Source organism: Macaca thibetana, chromosome 14 (genome assembly GCF_024542745.1).
Source record: "Macaca thibetana thibetana isolate TM-01 chromosome 14, ASM2454274v1, whole genome shotgun sequence".
Classification (NCBI taxonomy): Eukaryota; Metazoa; Chordata; class Mammalia; order Primates; family Cercopithecidae; genus Macaca; species Macaca thibetana.
Window position 1 is genome coordinate 4,543,933 of NC_065591.1, and position 21,251 is coordinate 4,565,183.

The following is a 21,251-nucleotide window of genomic DNA, read 5'->3' on the forward strand; positions in this document are numbered from 1 at the left end:
ATGTTTAAGCTCATCACAGCCCGGATCCTCCAAGACACATAGTCATACAGAGCCCAGGGGCCACAGGGCTGCCTGCCCTGCCCTCTAACGTAGATTACCATTTTCCAAAAGCTATTCCCAAGACTCAGCATCCCTGCTTCTTAAGCATGAATGATTACGTCTGAAATCAGGCTTTCTGAAAAATCAAGCGTCCCCCTCCCACTTTAAGCTCATCACAGCCCAGATCTTCCACGTTAAACAGATCTCAAATCTGTTCAGCTTGGGGACTAAACAGAGGGGGGCAGTTTTCCCTTAGATAACCACTGGGACAGCCCCTACCTGCCTTCCCACCACTTCAGAACAGTTGGAGGAGCGGGCTGGGGAAAGAGTGGGGGGTGTGCCAGGGATAGAGCCCCTTACCGTGGAGCAGACATAGGCTAACTGCATCCTCCTCCCAGGAGTTAACTGTATTCTCTGGGACTGGACTTCAAGTTTTCTGGGAGCTGTGACCCTCCCTCCCTCCTGGCTCGCTCATATTTCCGAGATTTCTGCTAAGAAACCACCTTTCCACGGTCTGCCCTGGCCCTGCTCCCAGCTCCTTCCTCTGCTTCCCCGCATCTGTTATCTGACAGCTTATTATTCTCCCTGCACCAGGAAAGCAGGGACCGTTGTTTTTTTCTCTATATATTATCAGGACCTAGCAGAGCCCGGCACACAGTAGGTATGCAAAGTATCCTTTGAAAGGATGAGCAAATGAGAGAATGTCCTTCGTCAGTGTCCACAGATTCTAGCATCCGCCTAGTGGAGGACAATGAAGAGTTTACCCACATGGCGATTTTTACCCGACTCAACCAACCCCAGCACGGACACTTGCTTCTTAAAGAGAGGCTGTGGAATCTTCACAAACAGGTTCTCCCTAGGGGCAAGGATGGAGTTGTTGTCTTAACATTTTCCGGCTGGTGGAGCTGCCGGGGAAAGCTGCTGAGGCCACTGCCACCCGCCACAAAAGCCCCATTGAGAGCCAGGCCTTCTCCAACGTGAGGACTCCTGTCCGGGGAGGAGGTGGGCTGGGTTTTCCTGGCAGGAGTGTGACCCCTCCACAGGGGAAATCAGTGTATTTATTAAGGTCCCCCTATGTGTTAAGCTGTGAGCCCTGGGCACAGACCCACAGGTGTGGGGCTGATAGTCGGCCAGGAAGTCAGAAATCTGACAGCCACAGAAAAATGCCGAAGGACCGGGGGGAGGAAAGGTCACGGTTGATTCCGGAAGGCTTTGCACAGGGAGTGGCTTCTCAGCTCAATCCTAAAGGGTCACTGGGAACTAGGAAGATGGAGAGGAGCGGTCAACTGCCCCAAGCCAGAGTCAGGGGTCGGGAGGCCTGGAGGGATAGGAAGGCTGGGAAGGGCCTTGGGGCTGCCTGTGCATCCACCGGGTGCCTGAGAGCATCTTCTTAAGGTTCCGAGGCACTGGGGAAGAAGCAGCCAGCAAAACACGCACAGGCCGGGTTCTGTGGTTCATGCCTGTAATCCCAACACTTTGGGAGGCCAAGGCGGATGGATCACTTGAGGTCAGGAGTTCAAGACCAGCCTGGCCAACACGGTGAAATCCTCTCTCTACTAAAAATACAAAAATTAGCCAGGCATGGTGGCAGGCACCTGTAATCCAAGCTATTCGGGAGACTGAGGCAGGAGAATTGCTTAAACCCAGGGTGCAGAAGTTGCAGTGAGCCGAGATTGCGCCACTGCACTCCAGCCTGGGCAACAGAGGGAGACTCCTTCTCAAAAATAAAACAAAATAAAATAAATAAATAAATAAATAAAAACATGCACGATTCCTTGTCCCCTTGGAGCTGCTGTCCAGCGAGGGAGGAGCAGGCAGACCATCGACAAGACAGAAGTGAGTGACACGCACGTGGGATGCTCAGAGGTGGTTAAGCCCCACGGCGTAGAGGGGTTTGGACGTGACTGGAGGGTGGGGACGGCGGCTTCTCATGGTGGCCAGTCGAGACCTTGCTCTGTGGGGGGCCCTTCACGGCTGCTTGGTATAAGGAAACTTTGGGAAGACTTAGACAACCAGGTTCCATTTTTATGCAAATGAAAGGACTTTTGGTCACGTGAGTTAGGAAAACAGCAGTGCCCATCATGGCCCCCGGACACCCCGGACAAACTGGCCTCCCCGTTGGGGGGTTGCTTTTTCAAGTTTATTTTGGACCCCTTTGCATGGCCCTGGGAGTGGGGACAGGCACTTCCTTGGCTGGACTTGTGGCATCCATGGGGCCGGCTGGCAGCATCCGGGCCGGGGCAGAGTGTCCCTCCCGGGGCTGACTGGTCTATGACTGCGGTGAGGTTGTGCCAGGACAGCCTCCGGGGTGCTTTACTCCACCGTGGAGTTCCAGTGCTGGGGCCGGCTGCATCCCTGCCGCTGACGGAGATCTAATCTCCACTGGAGACCAGATGTTTCTCTGTTGTGCCGTCATTCAGGGAAGCCAAAGTCAGGGCTGCCACCTCCCTACCCCCGCCACCAAATCACCAAGGAGAGGAGGACTCCATGTGCCCTCAACACACAGCAGGCGCTCGGCAAAAGTTTGTGTGGGGGATTGTCCCAGGAGACTGTTGGGCATGGCTGACTCATGTTTCAGAATGGAACTTTCTAGAGACTGATGATGGGTGCCAGGCATAGGCCTCTTCCCCCTCTGTCCCTGCAACCCTGCAAGGTGTCCTTGGACAAGTCACGTGGGCTCTGGGACCCCGCCCCCCATTTCCACCTCAGTCCCATTTAGAAGACAGGCTGTCAGGATGTCGAGAGTGGGCCCAAAACACCAAGCAAGTGGTCCCTTGGGAATGCAAGCTCAGGGCCTGGGACCATTAATGTCCACGAGGGCAGCTCGGCATCTGGCCCTCTGCTTGTAATTGCTGTTTATTGTCACAGCTGTCACAGATTCTGCCATCTGCTCCAGTGACCTCCAAACCTGTCACTCATTCATTCACACAGTGGATATTCATTCATTCATTCATTCAGTGACAATTCTATGTGCCAGACACAGAGCCGGGGCTGGGTCACGGAATAAACAGTGCAAACAAGTCCCTGCTCTACTCCCACAGAGCTACCTTCCGGGGGAAGGCAACCAAAACCAGAAGCCAGAAAGGCAAACAGATGCATGCACAGGAATATTAGATGGTGATGACCCCTGTGGAGGATGGGAGAAGGAAGAGGGGATGGTGGGCTAGCGAGTGTGGGGGCAGGTGTGGGGAGACACGACGTGGCTGGCTGTGGAAGGCCCTTCTGGGGAGGTGACATCTGAGCAGATATCTTATCCCCAGGAGCCAGCCCTGACAAGATTGGGAGGAACATCGCAGGCAGCGGCACAGCCAGGTGAAGGCCTTGAGGCTGGGAAGAGTTGTGTGTGCTGGGGACAAGAACTGACGTCAGCCAGGCTGGGGCACCCTCCAACTGGGGGAATGACGGGGGACAAGGGCAGAGAGGAAGTTGGGAGGGCCAGGCCTGCAGGGCCGTCAGGCCAGGAAGGCACTGGGATCCTCCGCTGGGAAGAGGGGCTGGAAAGGCGGCCCCCACGGGGGACTGATGCTGTCTGAGCTGTGAGATCACAATGATCCCAGGGCTGCTCCTGGGTTCAGTGAGCTGGGGGCAGGGCCCAAGAAACACATTTTAGTCAAGGCCCCCGTGTATCCGGTCTGGCACAACCCCGGCAATAGGCAAAGCCTCCTCTAATGATGGCTGAATCCAGGAGACCTCAACCCCTGTGATGGAAACCTCACCCCCTCTGGAGGCAGCCGACCACTCTCGGGGCAGGCCCACCCAGCTCAGACGCAACCTGCTCCACAGAGCCAGCCCCATCCCCAGGCTTGGAGCCAAACAGGATTCCTCCTTCACAAGAAAAAAAATCAGAGCTACAGTCAGCCGTCTTAAAAACTCCCTGCATTTTGGCCTTGCCCAGTCAAGCAGCCTCAGTTCCCCTTGCTCCCTGTACCTAGCTGGGCTCCAAGCCACTCTCAACCACATACTTTTAAACTCCTTTGTCTCAGACTATGAACGGCGTGGAAACCGATCGAGGACTGGGGGTGGCAGCTTGTGTGTGTGACTGCTTGGGCTCTGGGGGGGTCCTTCTACGGTCAGCGCCCCGCCCCCGCCACGCATCCCTCACCTCCATTCTCCTGTAATGGCCCCAAACGTCTGTAATGCAGCCCTCAACTTTTCATCTGCCAGTGAGACTCAGAGAGCAAATAGACCAAGGAAAAACAAACTATCGATCAAACTCATACTAAAGTATAAATGACTTTCTTCTCCCAAATAATTTTGATAGTGAACAGGATAATCAGCATCAGGCCCACAGACGGTGAGGGATGGAAGGAGTGGAGGAAGAGAAGAACTTCCCATGGCAAGGGGAAAGGGAAGAAGGAGGAGGCTTGGAGGAAGGGGGACAAGGAAAACCTTTATTTCCTGCTCATCTGGCCTGGACTGAGCCAGCTGTTCCCTACCTGCTGCCCTAAACAGGGAGGCCATCATAGCCAGAGAGGCGGCCAGCGTGTGTCTAATCCCAGGGGCAATTTTAAAGTTTGCCTCAGTCCAGGGCGCCCAGCTGAAAAATCAGGGCAAAAACAGGACTAAGAACAAAGGAGGAAAAGGTTAAGAGCAAGGGGCCACACAGGGACTGAGAAACGATTTCTTAGCTAAGCGTCTGGCCTTTGGAGACGCCTCCCTGCCCATCCGTGTTGCTGGGGTCAGAGAACCCCCACTGGGAGGGTGAGGGGGAGTGAAGAAGAGACCTGGGGCTCTTCCCGGAGAATGTGCACAGGAGCCAGGGGCTGGCTGAGAGGCCACTGGTTTCCAGATGTCCCAGCCTCCGTCAGGCCGGACCTACCCCTGCAGCCCAGGGCTGCATCCCCATCAGTGTGATATAGGGAGTCTGAGGGGAGCAGGACGAACTCTGCCTGATGTTCTATGAGCTTCCTTCCCTCCATCAGCCATCAATCCCCCAGTGCCGCGAGAGGGTCCTCTCAGCTGTGCCCAGCCACAGAAACAGCCTCTGTGCCTTGAGGAAAAATGATGTTGGCAGCCTGCACCCCGCTCACACTCATGAATCCACTCCAGAAGTCTGAAGACTTTTTCCGCAGGTAAAAAAGAAAGAGGAATTAAAGAAAAGAAGGGAAGGGCAGAAAAAAAAAGAAAGAAAAGTGAGAACAAGGGAAAGAGAGAGCAAGATTCAGAGGCAGGGAAGACCTGAGTCTGGGGAGAGGGCAGGAATGTGCCCTGTGGGGCTGAGGCGCGTCCCTTCATGTCACATCCTGGTGCTGGTGGTGACCTGATTTTGACTCATCCAAAAAATGATCAAAAGAGAGGGAAACAAAGACTAGATATGACCAGTTCTTATTTCTCCAGAACAAACAGCGTTCTGAAGAACTGGGTTCGCGGGATCGGGAACCCCCATCTTCAGAGGATCACAGTGGTCCTCTTAGTGCCATTTTTGCTACAATGTGTAATGAGGCACCAAGAAAATCATGGGTGAGGTACTTGGGGACTGCTCGGCTTCCCAGCAAAGGGCAACGTCCTCGTGGTAAGACTTGGATTCACATTAATTTAATCTTATCTTTAAGAAAGGCAAAAATTGCTCAGCTCAAATGCTCTTGTCGAAGGGCCACTGGTCTCCAGACCACTGTCAGGTGATTGGGATTGTTCTGATAAGATGACAGGTCTAGGCCTGAGGAGCTGGAATTCTCCCTGATCTTGCTCTTCTCTACCCCCATCCCATTCTTTCCTCCCCTCCCTGCCTTTATTCAACAAACACCAATTGATGCAGTAAAAATCATTGTTGGCCGGGTGCCGTGGCTCACGCCTGTAATCCCAGCCCTTTGGGAGGCCGAGGCGGACGGATCACGAGGTCAGGAGTTTGAGACCAGCCTAGCCAATATGGTGAAACCCCATCTCTACTAAAAAATACAAAAATTAGCCGGGCGTGGTGGCATGTGCCTGTAGTCCCAGCTACTCAGGAGGATGAGGGAGGAGAATCACTTGAACCTGGGAGGCGGAGGCTGCAGTAAGCCCAGATTGCGCCACTGTACTCCAGCCCGGGTGACAGAGTGAGACTCTGTCTCAAGTAACAACAACAACAACAACAACAACAAACAACATAACAGACACATTCTGATCTATGGCAGTTTCCTGCCCTGGGGAAGTCCAATGTCTTGCCCAATATTTACAGAGTGCTCATCTAGATAATCCCTGCTTTACCCAAAGAGCTTTCAAATATCCATATTCTAGGACTTCCCACTCAGGGATTTTCAACAGTCCCTAGTGGGCCCAGAGGGCAGGCAGGTCTCCATGAGACCTGCCCAGTCTCATGGAGGATAGACATGCACACAGGTGACCGTGATTCCAGAACCGCCTTGCTGAGACAGACATGGCGCCCATGGTAGTCCAGGTGAGGGGACCCTGGGCAAGGCTCCAGAGGAAAAGCAGCTCCTGAACACTCTGACCCCAGCATAGTCTGTTCAGAACATGCAGCCTCCGTGCACACGAGTTCTCAGTTGTTCTCCTTCATCTGTGCCTGTGGAGGGGTGTAGGAGACTCACACAGCAAATGGTTCTTGTCCTAAATGTGTCCCTATATTTGGAGTCCATTGCACGTTTGTCATTTAAAAAAATCACCTCCGCCGGGCGCGGTGGCTCACGCCTGTAATCCCAGCACTGTGGGAGGCCGAGGCAGGTGGATCACCTGAGGTCAGGAGTTCGAGACCAGCCTGGCCAACATGGTGAAACCCCATCTCTACTAGAAATACAAAGATAGCCAGGTGTGGTGGTACGCATCTGTAATTCCAGCTACTTGGGAGGCTGAGGCAGGAGAATCGCTTGAACCTGGGAGGCAGAGGTTGCAATGAACCAAGATTGCACCATTGCACTCCAGCCTGGGAAAAAGAGTAAAACCCCATCTCAAAAAAACAAAACAAAACAAACAAACAAACAAAAAACAAAGAAAAAGAAAAAAAGAAAGCAAACAAAAAAATCACCTCTTTATTTCCAAAGTACCATTGGTTGCATACCCTATTGTTCATCCTCACACAAAGTCTATGAAATACATGGCCTTTGTATTATTAGACCCATTTTGCAGATGAGGAAACTAAGGCCCAGACAATTCCTGTGGTTTACTCAAGATCTTGCAGTTGGAAGCAACAGAGGTAGAGACCCTCCCCTAATTGGTTGACCCTAACAGCAGACTTTTCCTCTGTTGTTAGTGTGAAGCTCTAGCGGTCTCAGCCACTCCTCTGTGTGTCCAACCATCTACGGCACAAGGTGCTCCAGTAGGCAACTGTTAACTTTATAGATGTCAAGAACATCTATAAAGGCCGGATTAAAAAACAGAGAAACTCAGCTGCTATAAGCAGCTGCTAGAAAGAATTGGAAGACAACCAAGGCAGACGGGACTTGAGGGCTAAGAGAAGGGAGCTGCAGAGAAATAAGCTCAACATTCTGGAGGAGGGGGGAGGGGGGAGAAAGAGAGAAAGGAGAGAGAGAAAGAGAGAGAGAGAGAGAGAGAGAGAAAGGGGAGGCAAAAATTGGAGTTCAGGCACTCACCAATCCTAACTCATCTGGACTATTCTGCCCCAACGTTTCAGGGACAGCTCACACTACTTTGGCCAGGCCCTTTCTCATGATCTGCTTTCTTTTCGCCCGTCTGCCTTCCACTTTATTCAATATTTTGATGATCTTCCTCTTTGCAGCCCTTCTTATCAATCTTCCCAGCAGGACACTATCCCGCTTCTTCAACATCTCTATCTACTCAAAGGGGTACCGAGTATCCCTCTCTAAGGCATAGACTTCTTCCCCTAGTGTTACCCATCTCGGTATAATCCTCCATCAGCACACACACGCCCTTCTTGCAGACTGTGTTCAGTTAATCTCCCAGACCCCAGTCTCCACCACCAGAAAACAACTCCTTTCGTTCTAAGGCGTTGTTGGATACTTCTGACTCTGGATACCAGGCTTTGCTATCCTAACCAAACCACTTTACAAGCTCACAAAGGGTAACTTAACTGATCCCATAGACCCTAAGTCTTTTCCCCATTCCTCCTTTTGCTCTCTCATGAAGGCCCTGGAGACAGCTCCCACACTAGCACTCCCCGACTCATCCCATCCCGTTTCCTTACACACAACTGAAATCCAAGGCTGTGCTGCTGGAGTCCTCACACAGGAGCCAGGCCCACAACCTGTTGCCTTTCTATCAGAACAACTTGACCTCACAGTTCTAGGCTGGCCCTTATGTCTGCATGCGGTGGCAGCCGCCGCTTTAATACTTCTAGAGACCTTCAAAATCACGGGCTGTGCTCCACTTACCCTTTACAGTTCTCACAACCTTCAAACATGAATATCCTCCTCACACCTTTCACATTTATCGTCTGCCCCTCGACTCCTCCAGCTCTATTCGCTCTTTGTTGAAACTCCAACAGTAACTATTACCCATGCGCCCGATTTCAGCCCAGTTTCTCACTTAACACCCAACACAAGTCCTGAACCACATACCTGTGTTTCCCCAATACACATAGCATCTTCCCCCTTTCCTCAGAGTTCTACTCTTCCAATTCCAAACCGAGACCACACTTGGTTTATCGACGGCAGTTCTAAACCCAACCAATTTTCAATAGCTAAGTCTGGATATGCTGTCATGTCCCACACCACTATTATCAAAGCTGCTGCACTTTTCCCCGCCACCACTTCCCGACAAGCCGAACTGATTGCTTTAACTTGTGCGCTCTCTTTCGATGAAGGAATGCACATTAACATTTATACTGACTTCAAATATGCTTTCCTCATCCTCCATAACCATGCGGTCATCTGGGCCTAAAGAGGCTGCCTTACCACACAAGGCTCTTCCATGATCAACGCCGCCCTAATAAAGGCCCTCATTAAGGCTGCTCTCCTGCCGGCCAAGGCTGGAGTCATTCATTATAAAGGACACCAGAAACCTACTGCTCTTATTGCAAAGGAAAATGCCTATGCTGACAGGACAACCAAAAAAATTAAAAAAATAAATAAATAAATAAATAAATAAAATAAAATTAAAAAAATAAATAAAATAAAAATAAAAATATATAAAATAACCAATGCCTCCATACCCACTAATATCCTAGCCCCCACTCCAGAAGGCCAGTATTTTTCTTTCTCCTTTATCACTCCCACCTACTCTTCTTCTGAAAACCTACTCTACCGGGCTTTTCCAATTCAGGGCAAGTGGTCCTTCGATCATGGAAAATTTATTCTTCCTGCCTCACAAGCTCAATCCATTCTTTCTTCCCTTCATGATCACCTCCATGTGGGATACAAGCCTCTGGCTTGCCTCCTGCAGCCCCTCATCTCCTTCCCTTCCTGGAAATCCATCCTTAAGACCATCACCTCTCAATGCTCTGTCTGCCATGCCACCAGCCCCCAAGGCTTTCTCAGGTCTCCTCCTTCTCCTGCGCATCAGGCTCATGGATTTACTCCAACACAAGATTGGCAGATTGACTTCACTCATATGCCCCGTGTCCATAAATTTGAGTATCTGCTAGTTTGGATTGACACCTTCACCAGATGGGTCGAGGCCTTTCCCACTAGCTCGAAAAGGCTACTGCAGTCATCCCTTCCCTTCTAACAGATATAATTCCCCTATTTGGCCTTCTTAATTCTGTTCAATCTGACAAGGGTACGGCTTTTTTTTTTTTTTTTTGAGATGGAGTCTCACTCTGTCGCCCAGGCTGGAGTGCAGTGGCGCGATCTTGGCTCACTGCAAGCTCCGCCTCCCAGGTTCACGTCGTTCTCCTGCCTCAGCCTCCTGAGAGAGCTGGGACTACAGGCACCTGCCATCACCCCTGGCTAGTTTTTTGTATTTTTGGTAGAGATGGGGTTTCACCATGTTAGCCAGGATGGTCTCGATCTCCTGATCTCATGATCTGCCCACCTCAGCCTCCTGAAGTGCTGAGATTACAGGCATCAGCCACCATGCCCGGCTGACATCGATCCGGCTTTTATCGGTCAAATCACCCAAGCCGTCTCTCAGGCTCTTAGTATTCAGTGGAACCTTCATACCCCTTACCGTCCTCAATCTTCAGGAAAGGTAGAATGGACTAATGGTCTTTTAAAAATACACCTCACCAAGCTCAGCCTCCAACTTAAAAAGGACTGGACAGTACTCCTACCTCTTGCCCTTCCCAGAATTAGAGCTTGCCCTTGAAATGCTACAGGGTACAGTCCATTTGAACTTTTATATGGACACACTTTCTTGCTCAGCCCCAACCTTGTTCCAGACACCAGCCCTCTGGGCAACTATCTTCCAGTCCTCTAGCAAGCTAGACAGGAAATTCACCAGGCTGCTAATCTTCTCACAATCTTCTGTAGCCTCTCTAATAACTTCTCTGCTAGCATCGCAGACATATGACAGACTTTATCAATCCTTCAGGCCCAGGTTGACTCTTTAGCTGCGGTTGTCCTCCAAGACCACCGAGGCCTTGACTTACTGCTGAAAAAGGAGGACTTTGTATATTTTTAAATGAAGAGTGTTGTTTTTACCTAAATCAATCTGGCCTAGTATATGACAACATAAAAAAATCAAGGATAGAGCCCAAAAACTCATCAACCAAGTAAATAATTATGCTGAACCCCCTTGGGCACTCTCTAACTGGATGTCCTGGGTCCTCCCAATTCTTAGTCCTTTAATACCTGTTTTTCTGCTTCTCTTATTTGTACCTTGTGTCTTCCGTTTAGTTTCTCAATTCATACAAAACCACATCGAAGCCATCACCAATCATTCTATACAACAAATGCTCCTTCTAACAACCCCACAATATCACCCCTTACCCCAAAATCTTTCTTCAGTTTAATCTTTCCCACTCTAGGTTCCCATGCCACCCCTAATCCCACTCAAAGCAGCCCTGAGAAAAACCGCCCATTATCTCTCCATACCATCCCCAAAATTTTTTGCCGCTCCAACACTTCACCACTGTTTTGTTTTTCTTATTAATATAAGAAGATGGTAATGTCAGACCTCTGAGCCCAACCTAAGCCATCATATCCCCTGTGACCTGCACGTATACATCCAGATGGCCTGAAGCAACTGAAGACCCACAAAAGAAGTGAGAATAGACAGTTCCTGCCTTAACTGATGACACTCCACCATGGTGATTTGTTCCTGCCCCACCCTAACTGATGAATTGACCTTGTGACATTCCTTCTCCTGGACAATGAGTATCAGAAGCTCCCCACCGAGCACTTTGTAACCCCTGCCCCTGCCCGCAAGAGAAAACCCCCTTTAATTGTAATTTTCCACTACACTACTCAAATCCTATAAAACTGCCCCACCCCATCTCCCTTTGCTGACTCCTTTTTCGGACTCAGTCTGCCTCGCCTGCACCCAGGTGATTAAAAAGCTTTATTGCTCACACGTCACACACACACACACACACACACACACACACACACACACACATAATTGGAGTTCAGGGTACTCTAAGGAGGTAAAGTCCTAGTAAACTCTCCAGGCTTTCAATCAAGAACCCAGAAAAAGACCTGCCTTCCATAAGTCCTTAAGTCTAATCTCAAATCATCTCCAACTCTGACAGAAACCAGCCAGCCTTTCTGCATTTTGCCTGCTAAAAAGACAAGAATCCTCTTGGAAGAAGAGAACATCATCTGGAGCCTCTGCATTGTCCACACGTGATATCCAAGATTCAATTAAAGATCACCACACATGCCAGGAAGCAGAGCTAAATAATCAAGAAGCACAGAAACAAAACAAAGTAAAACAAGCAAACAAAACCCAAAGGACAATAGAAACAGACCAACAGCAGATCCAGATATTGGGGTAATTAGACACATCTGTTAATATGATGAATACAGTAAATGCAAAGATGGAGAATTTCACTTGAGAATGAGAATGTACAGATAGAATCCAATGGGAATTCCAAAGCCAAAAATGATAACTCAAAAGGTAGGTAGAGCTGCAGATTAGATAGAATATAAGAGATTAGCTAAACTGAAAGATGGTTAATAGAAAGCATTAAAATTGAAGCACAGGAGAAAAAAAAGATATAAAACACAGAAAAGACCATGAAAGGCATCCACGTCTTGTAAACATACCTAACCTAAATGCAGCTGGAATTCTGAAAAAACAGAAGGGAGAAAATGGGGCAGAAGCAATATTTGAGGTGTCTGACCAAGAATTTTCCAAAACTGATGAGAGACATCAGGCCATGTTTAGTTAAGAATATGATGTGCTCTATGAACCCCAAACAGGTTATATTTGCATAATGTCAGTATTATTTTTTCCTTTTCTATCCATAGTTTTATTTATTTTTCTTGCCTTATTTTTTTCCTAGGATATCTAGCACAATGTTGAAAAGTATGGCCCAGACCCTATCAGAATAATCCCAGCCCATCATAGCAAAATTGGTGAAAACAAAAAAAAAAAGGGAAAAATGACAAAACAGCCAGAGAAAAAAGACATCTACTTTGAAAAGATTAATAATAAGGTGAATGGCTGACTTTTCAACAGAAGCAATAGAAACCAAAGACAATAGAGTGACATATTGAAATTGCTGAAAGAAAATTACTGCCAATCTAGGGTTCTATATCTAGATAAAATATCTTTCAAAAATGAAAATGAAATAAATATGTTTTTGGATGAACAAAAACTAAGAGAATTCATTGCCAGCAGACCTGCACTAAAAGAAATACTAAAAGGAATTTTTAGACAGAGGGAAAATAATCCCATATGAAAGTCTGATAAGGTAGAAAAGAATAAAGAACATTGGAAAGGAAAATATATATGTGAGTAAAGCTAATGAATATTGATGGTTTAAAATAGCAATAACAATGTCTTGTGGGGATTAAATATAAGTAGCATTAATACATGACAAAAATAAACAAAAGGTGAGGTGGGGGGGAAGGTAAATGAAGTTAAAAGCATTTTTAAAACCTTAAGTTAAGGTTTTCACATTGTCCAAAGGTGGTATAAATATTGTTTTAAGAAAGACTCTAAAAAGCCAGGAATGCAAGTGGCAATTTCTAGTGCAACCACTTGAAGAATGATAAAGACACACATAACTAACCAAATAATAGAGAGAAATGGCAATTTAAGAAAGAATTGATTAACCAAAAAGTAGGAGGTAAAAAAGTCCAAAAAACAAATGGTATAGCTATAAAACTTATAGTAATATAGTGGATGTAAACCCAGACATATATCAGTAATTATAATAAACATAAATGGCCTAAATATTCCAATTAAATGACAAAGTTATCAGACTGATTTTTTTTAAAAACTTCAACTATATATTATATACAGAAGACACACTTTAATATAAAGAACCAGAATGATTAAAAGTCAAAGGATGGAAAAAATATCAATATACCATGCAAACACTTGAAAGAAACTTGCTGCAGCTATAGAAATATCAAATAAATATATTTCAAAATAAGAAATTTTACTAGAGATAAAAAGGGATGCTTTATAGTCAACAGAAAGATATAACAATTTTAAATTATGTACATATCAAAATACATAAACCCAAAACTGACAGAACTAAAATAAGGAATAAACCATTAATTGTGATTGCATATTTTAACTTAAAATTTAGCACAACTCTTTCAGGAAATCATAGAATTTCATACACACACACACACAAAATCGACAAAAATTACCGAATATATATGTATTTTTAAGTGCACAAAAAATCATTTACCACAATAGCCCATGGTGAGCCATAAAGCCAGCCTCAACACAGTTCAAGGGACTGAAATTTTGTCCTCTGATAACAACAGAAACAAGTAAAGACCAATAACAAAAGGACAACTATAAAAAAACTCAGTCTTTGGAAATTAAGTGATACCCTTCTAAGTTATCTATAGAACAAGACTAAATCACAGTGAAAATTTAGAAACAGTTTGAACTGGATATCATGAAAATAAGATATCCCATATCATATTACAGTATCATCATATGTAGCTAAATCTGTGTTTGAAAATAATTGTACAGCCCTAAATGCATTTGAGCCCAAAAAGAAGGCTGAAAATTAATGATCTAAATTTATGACTCAGGAAGCTAAAAAAGGACTGTATATTAGACCCAAAGTAGAAGGACACAAATAATAAAGAACAGAAACCAACAATTTAGAAATCAAATTTATAATGGAGAAATCAACAAAACTAAAATTGCTTATTTAAAAGACTAATAAAATTGATAAAACTCAATCAAGACTCAGGCCTGCCTCTCACAAGAGTGGAGACCACATGCCACATGTCTAAATAGTTAAGTTATAAATCAAGCTAGCAAACAATGGAATGAAATGTTTTCTGTTTCTGCTTTAACAAATATACCTTCCTACAACAGAGAAGGCTAGGTTCAAATTTAGGAGTCTCGGACTCCTTGGAGATGTGTGCCAGCAGCTGAGGTGATGGGGAGCTGGTACCTGCCACACACTTTCGCCACCCTGGCACCATCCTGTGCTGTGAGGAGCCTGTACCTCCAAAGTCTGACCACAGCCCCACAACATCTGCCCCTTAGCTACCTGCTTGGCCTACACCATGTTCCCATGGCTTGTCTTTGAAAGGACAAAGCCAGTGGGGAGGACTTGCAGGCTCTGGGAGCAGGCTGGGGGCCGTTAGTTAGGGACATTTGGGGCCTGAATATCTAGGCATGGTCTCGGAAGGGGTGTGTGGGCCCTGGCTGTGCAGTTTCCTTAGCTCCATGAACTTTATACCTGTGGTGAGGGGTGCGGACCAGAGGAGGGATGTGGTAGCTCAGGGTCCTGAGCAGGGGCCCCTCTTTCCTGGGCCTGAGGGCTATATTGGAGACAGAGTACAAAATAGAGAAGACAGACACAAATGATGGGTAACAAGAACGAGAAAGCAGACATTACAACAGTTTCTACAGACAGGAAAAAGATAATGTGAGTACATTATTAATAACTATTCAAATACATGGGAAAATCTAGATGAAATGGACCATTTTCCAGAAAAGCACCACTTCCCAACACTTGCATTAGAGGAGGTAAACAATCACAATGTCTGTATCTATAAATAAATTTGATTTCTAATTAAAATTCTTTTTGTAAAGAGAACTCTAGGTACATAGAGCTCCATTGGTAAACATTTTCTAGACATTTCTGGAAGAAATAACACCAATCTTCCACAAACTTCCAGGAATAGGTAGAGAGACCATTTCCCAGTGAATTTGAACCTGAAAAGGATCTTACAATATGAGACAATGTATCTTATAAATATACATATCTCTTATAAATCCTAAACAAAAATACCGGCAAACCAATTCCATTAACAAGGTTAAAATATTATGACCAAATTGAACTTATTTCAGGGACGTAAGGTTGGTTTAATACTCAAAAATTAACAAAATAAAGGAGAAAAAAACCCCAAATGATCATCTTGGTAGGTGCTACAAAAAGCATTTGGTAAAATTTAACACCTGTTTGTAAACACCTGTTCTCTCTTAGCAAATTAAAGAGAAATGACTAAACCTACAACAAATAGCATGTTAAACAGTAAGCTATCGAAAGCTATACTCTGATGCTGGAATTGAAACACAGATGTCTGCCACCTCCACTCCTATTCAACATTGCATTGGATGTTCTACGGATGTAATAAGGCAAGAAAAAGAAATAAAAAGTTATGGATTGGAAAGGAAAAAATGAAACTGACATTATCCCCAAAAGCATGATTTTGAAAGGAGAAAATTCAGATGAACTATTGGAATTAAAAAGTAAATTTGGCAAACCAGATGAACTATTGGAATTAAAAAGTAAATTTGGCAAAGTCACTGAATACAAGATTAACACTCAAAAGTCAATTGTTCTTCTATATACTAGGAACAAATAAAATCCTAAAAACTCATGGCTTTTTAAACAATATTAAAAAAAATTAAATGTATAAGAACAAACAAAAAAGATGCATGCCCTCAACAAAGAAAAATCACCAAACATTACTAAGAGACATGAAAGAAAACCAGAATGAATGGCAGGATGGTCCATGTTCATGAATTGGAAGTCTCAATAAGTATAACCATCAATTCTCCCCAAACTGGGGCCAGGCACGATGGCTCACATCTGTAATCCCAGGACTTTGGGAGGCCGAGATGGGCAGATCATCTGAGGTCAGAAGTTCAAGACCAGCCTGGCCAACATGGTGAAATCCTGTCTCTACTAAAAATACAAAAAAATTGGCTGGGTGTGGTGGTGGGCGTCCATAATCCCAGCTGCTTGGGAGGCTGAGTTAGGAGAATCGCTTGAACCTGAGAGGCGGAGGTTGCAGTGAGCCAAGATCGTGCCATTGCACTCCAGCCTGGGTGATAAGAACAAAACTGAGTCTCAAAAAAAAAAAAAAAAAAAATTCTCCCCAAATTGGTCTTGACCTATAGATTCAATGTAATCCCAATCAAAATGTCAGAAGGCATGTGTGTATGTGCGTGTGTGTGTGTAAGAGAGGTTGACAAGCTGATACTGAAATTTATACGGAAATGCCAAAGGCCAACAAGAGTAAAGACTCCCTCAAGGGAAAAGTGAGAGGATGTATACTATCTGATATTCATATTGACCAACAATAGTTATAACAGTGTAATATTCAAGGATACATGGATCAAAGTGGAGATTCTAGAAACTGACCTGCATTATATTCCACAATTTGATTTACTACAAAGGTGCTGCTGTAGTGCAGTGTGGGAAAGGACTGTGTTTTCAATGAGTAGTGTGTAATCAATAAGTGGTGTGGAATCAGTAAGTGGTATGGAATCAATAAATGGTGTGGAGAGTCATAGGGAGAAAGCTGGACCTTGACCACCTACCTTATGTCATACACAAAGCCAATTCCAGATGCAAAAAGGCCAACCATAAAACTTCTAGAATATACCACAGAGGGCTACCTTCATGACCTTAGGATGCACAAATATCTCTTAAACAGAACACAGAAATCAGTAACCACAAAGGAAAAGATTGATAAATCTTCAATAAAATTAGAAACCCGTGTTGATCAAAAGACAACATTAAGTAAGTGAAAAGGTAAGACACAGAGCGGGAGAAGATATTTGAAATGCATATAAATCTCAAAGGACTTGTCTCCAAAATATGTAAACCACTCTTACAAAGGAATAGAAAAAGACAAATAACCCAATTAAAAAAAATTCTCGTATGAGCACTTCCTCAAAAGAGGCTCTTCAAATGATCCATATGCCTATGATACGGTGACCACGAGCATTAGTCCTCAAAAAGACACAACGTAAAACCACAATGAGATACCACAACACACACACCAGAATGGCTCAAAGCAAACCAAGACAAGACCCCAAGCCAAAACCTGACAATGTCAACAGGAAATCTGTGGTGTGTTTATACAACAGAATACTTTAGAGCAACAAGAATGAAGGACTTCTACATGTAACCACGTTGAAGAATCTAACATATGAAGTTAGAGCAAAAGCTGGATCCCACTGAATTCAACAACAGGCAAGTTGAATCCACAGTGATAGGTGGAGGGTAATGACTGGGGGTGGGTGGGCATCATGAAGGGGGCTTCAGGGGAGCTAGTAATGTTCTTTAGCTTGATCTGGGTGGTAATCATCGGATACATTCATGTTGTAAAAATTCTTCAAACTGTAAAATTATGATGTGTACACTTTTATGAACGTCTACTGCAATAAAAACTGTTTGCTTTCAAATAAAAAAAAAGTGTATATGGCAATGGTAGGTTCTTGAAGCACAAATAAGCCTGGGTAAATGCTGACACTGGTGGTCAACCATGCATCACGTTGCTTTCCGTCCTCATGAGAATTTCCAAGCATGTCCTCTCCCTTAGTTTTCCTATAACCCTGTTAATATCCCCATTTGACAGGTAAGGAAATTGAGGTCAGAGATATGAGTGAAGTTGCCCTAGGTCACACAGCTAGAGAATAGAAAAGTAGGATTTAAATCCAGGTCTTATCTTCAAATACCACGTCTTCTGCCTTTTAATTTAACTACTCCTGAGGTGAACTAGAACCACAAGCACTAAACATTTGTGAGGTGCCTACGGGGAGCACTGTTCTCGATGTTATAGAAGTTAGGAGGAAAAGCTTGAGGGCAGCACAGGAGAGATTAGTTATCCCCACCATTACCTTTGGGGCTCCCAACAGTGGTGCAGCAGTTACCTTGGGGGTGGTGGAGGTGGGACCAAGGTCAACAGAGAAAGGAAAAGCACAGGGAGCGGGAAGTCAGAGAAGCCTCCAGGGAGGAGGAGCCATAGGGCTGGGCTTAGGAGCTGCCTGGGGAACGAGGAAGGCGGCTCCGAGTGAGAGGCAGCAGGAGCAATGGTGTGATGTGGTGCTAAGTAAGTGGATCATGACCTGCACCTGCATTGTGGGGCGGAGGACCTGGCCCTCCAATCCTGCAGCCTGTTCCCAGCACTTCTGTGTCAATAGTCAATGAAATTCAAACCTCACCTGTAACAGGTACTAAACAGCTGTGTTATCACAGCTGCCATGGATTTCAGGGTTTGGCTAGTTTTGTCATTATGTATTTTGCACCCCGAATAGGATGCAGGGGTTTCCAGGTGAAGGGACCATGCCAGGAGGAAAAGCTCCAGGCAACATTCAGGTGATTTTTGCAGAATGCAGTCTGTCATCTCCAGGAATGGAAGAATCATTCCTAAAACAGCCCAGGGAGCCATCTCTATTGCTTAAAATGCAGACAGTGGTTGGGCGTGATGGTTCACACCTGTAATCCCAGCACTTCAGGAGGCTGAGCAGGTGGATCACCAGAGGTCAGGAGTTCGAGACCAGCCTGACCAACATGGTGAAACCCTGTCTCTACTACAAATACAAAAATTAGCTGGGCGTGGTGGCAGGCATCTGAAATCCCAGCTACTCAGGAGACTGAGGCAGGAGAATCACTTGAAGCCGGGAGGCAGAGATTGCACTGAGTTGAGATCGTGCCACTGTACTCCAGCTTGGGTGACAGAGTGAGGCTCCATCTCAAAAAAACAAAACAAAACAAAACAAATAAACAAACAAAAAAACACAGCATGCAGATTCATAGAAGATTAGGTAGCCATCTTGCTTGCTCATTCATTCGAATATTCACTCACTTCCTGGAATAGTTATCCCCACCATTACCTTTTAGCATTTATCCTCCATCCCCAGTGCCCATAACAGCTCCCGGAACACAGGAGGTGCTCAGAGCATGACCCGCTGAATAAATGAACCAACTGCCACTTATTCCATGCCAGCTATGTGGCAGGCATTGCACTTCAGGCTGGTTGTTCGGGTCATCTTCAAGATAACCTTTGAGTCAGGGACTATCATATCCCCATTTGACGGATGAGGAAACCAAGGCATAGAGAGGCGACGTCACTTGTCCAAGATCACCTGACTGTGAACAGTCAGGCTTTGAAACCTGATCTGTCAACTGCAAAGCCAGAGCGGTTGGCCATACCACCACGGGGCCTTCTGTTGTTTCCGGTGGGTGACTTGGGAGCATTGAGAAGCGCTGGTGGTGGGAGCTGAGCTTCCTGCTCCCACTTCACGTTGGGTCATGGTTTATCCTGCTGAGGTGGGCTTTTGGCATCTTTATGCGTCTTAGATTTCCACCTCCGAGATGTCACAGCCAGCTCCTCCCATAAGCCACCAGAAAGCAAGCAGGGGGCCAGCATCAGTGGCAATTGCTGTGAAAAAACAGTTGTGGTTCAGGAAGAAAACACATCCTGCTTGTCCGGGAAGCGTATGCCCAGCTGTTCACGGGACACACACACAGACCCAAAGAAACCAGGTGTGGCCCTCGGCATTCAAGAAGAACCTGTTTCCACTGGTAAACACACTGCCCAGGATCCTGTCTGTCCACTTTCTGCTGAGGCAGTGAGGCCCCCCCAAGGGATATAATTTCCTGAGGAGCAGAAACCACTCACCGATGTGGAGAGGTCTCCGGCACGCACAAAACAGCACCTAGTGGCCAGAAAAGGTAACTGTGCATCAGTAACCACGGTTGGGGGGTGGTCAGGGGTAGAGGGGGTGTGGAGAAGAGTGGGGAGAAGGGGAGGAGGAAGGGAAGTGAGGGGAGACACACAGAGAGAAACAGAGACAGAGAGACAGAGAGAGTGGAAAAGAGAGAGGGAGGTGGGGGAGAGAGAGGAAGAGAGACAGACAGAGACAGACATCCCAGGACAAAGTTTATTTCAAGGTTTGGATTTTCTGAACTTCAATCTTACGTCTAATCGATAAATCACACCCCACTCATTGCCTAATCTCAAAAACTTGATTCAGCACAAGCAGAGATGACTTCCATAACCATTTTGGAAACAAGATGGGGGGAAAAAAAGAATAGAAACTGATCTGTTAAAAAAAAAAAATCTATGTGAACCTTAAACTTTATTCAACCTTAAAAGAAGCTAAAACATCTGATAACTATCCGATAGAGTTTATAGAAACTAGATGGATTATTAAATAGGAAAATGTTTACTATGTTTCAAAAATTCAAATCCACCAGTTCAACCATTGGGTAAATGTTTATCTAAAAGTTCAGGGGCAAAGTTAAACAGTTGAAATAAAATGGAATTAAGCCTTAATATTTTGTTTTACTTTGAGTGCAGATGGAAGACAAAAACAATATCTCATAAAACGGAAAGTTTCTATTTTCACCAAAATATTTGGAAAAGCCATTTTATTTTAAATTTGGACACCTAGATTCAATATAACTTTTGCAAGGGAGGTTTCAGCAGAATCCAGGAAGCTGGAGCATTTGGAAGTGGGCTTTGATTATGATTTAAAACATTCTCATTCCACAATGATACAATTTATTTCAAAAAGTGTCCTACCAGCCAGAAACTGCCTGTTTAACTGCAGTACTTGTAAAACCCTAATGTCTCCAAAGAAAATACCATTCTTCCTTTCTGTCATTTGCCCCTGTCTCAGGTAAAAAAGGCAGAACCTATGGGGACTGTTTTAATTGATGCTGATGCCTCCATTTTTGAGATATTTCTGGGTCTTTTAAAAATGATTTTATTATGCAATCATCAAAATTATTTTAGAGTGTCATGAGAAGTCTGAATGGCAAAAAGAAGTCATTATGCGCCGGGCGCGGTGGCTCAAGCCTGTAATCCCAGCACTTTGGGAGGCCGAGACGGGCGGATCACGAGGTCAGGAGATCGAGACCATCCTGGCTAACACGGTGAAACCCCGTCTCTACTAAAAAAATACAAAAAAACTAGCCGGGCGCGGTGGCGGGCGCCTGTAGTCCCAGCTACTCGGGAGGCTGAGGCAGG

The 21,251-nt window shown here is 45.5% G+C and overlaps 1 protein-coding gene and 1 long non-coding RNA gene across 3 annotated transcripts in view; both read right to left on the reverse strand.

Annotated features, from left to right (window-relative positions):
• The window catches only part of ANO1 (anoctamin 1), a 203,415-nt gene that overhangs the window by 125,507 nt on the left and 56,657 nt on the right, over positions 1 to 21,251 (reverse strand). The window lies entirely within an intron of this gene.
• LOC126935982 (uncharacterized) lies at positions 13,546 to 21,052 on the reverse strand. The gene is made up of 2 exons (XR_007719361.1): positions 19,899 to 21,052; positions 13,546 to 19,658 (listed from the first exon to the last, which is right to left on the reverse strand). It is a non-coding gene; the product is annotated as an uncharacterized LOC126935982 (long non-coding RNA).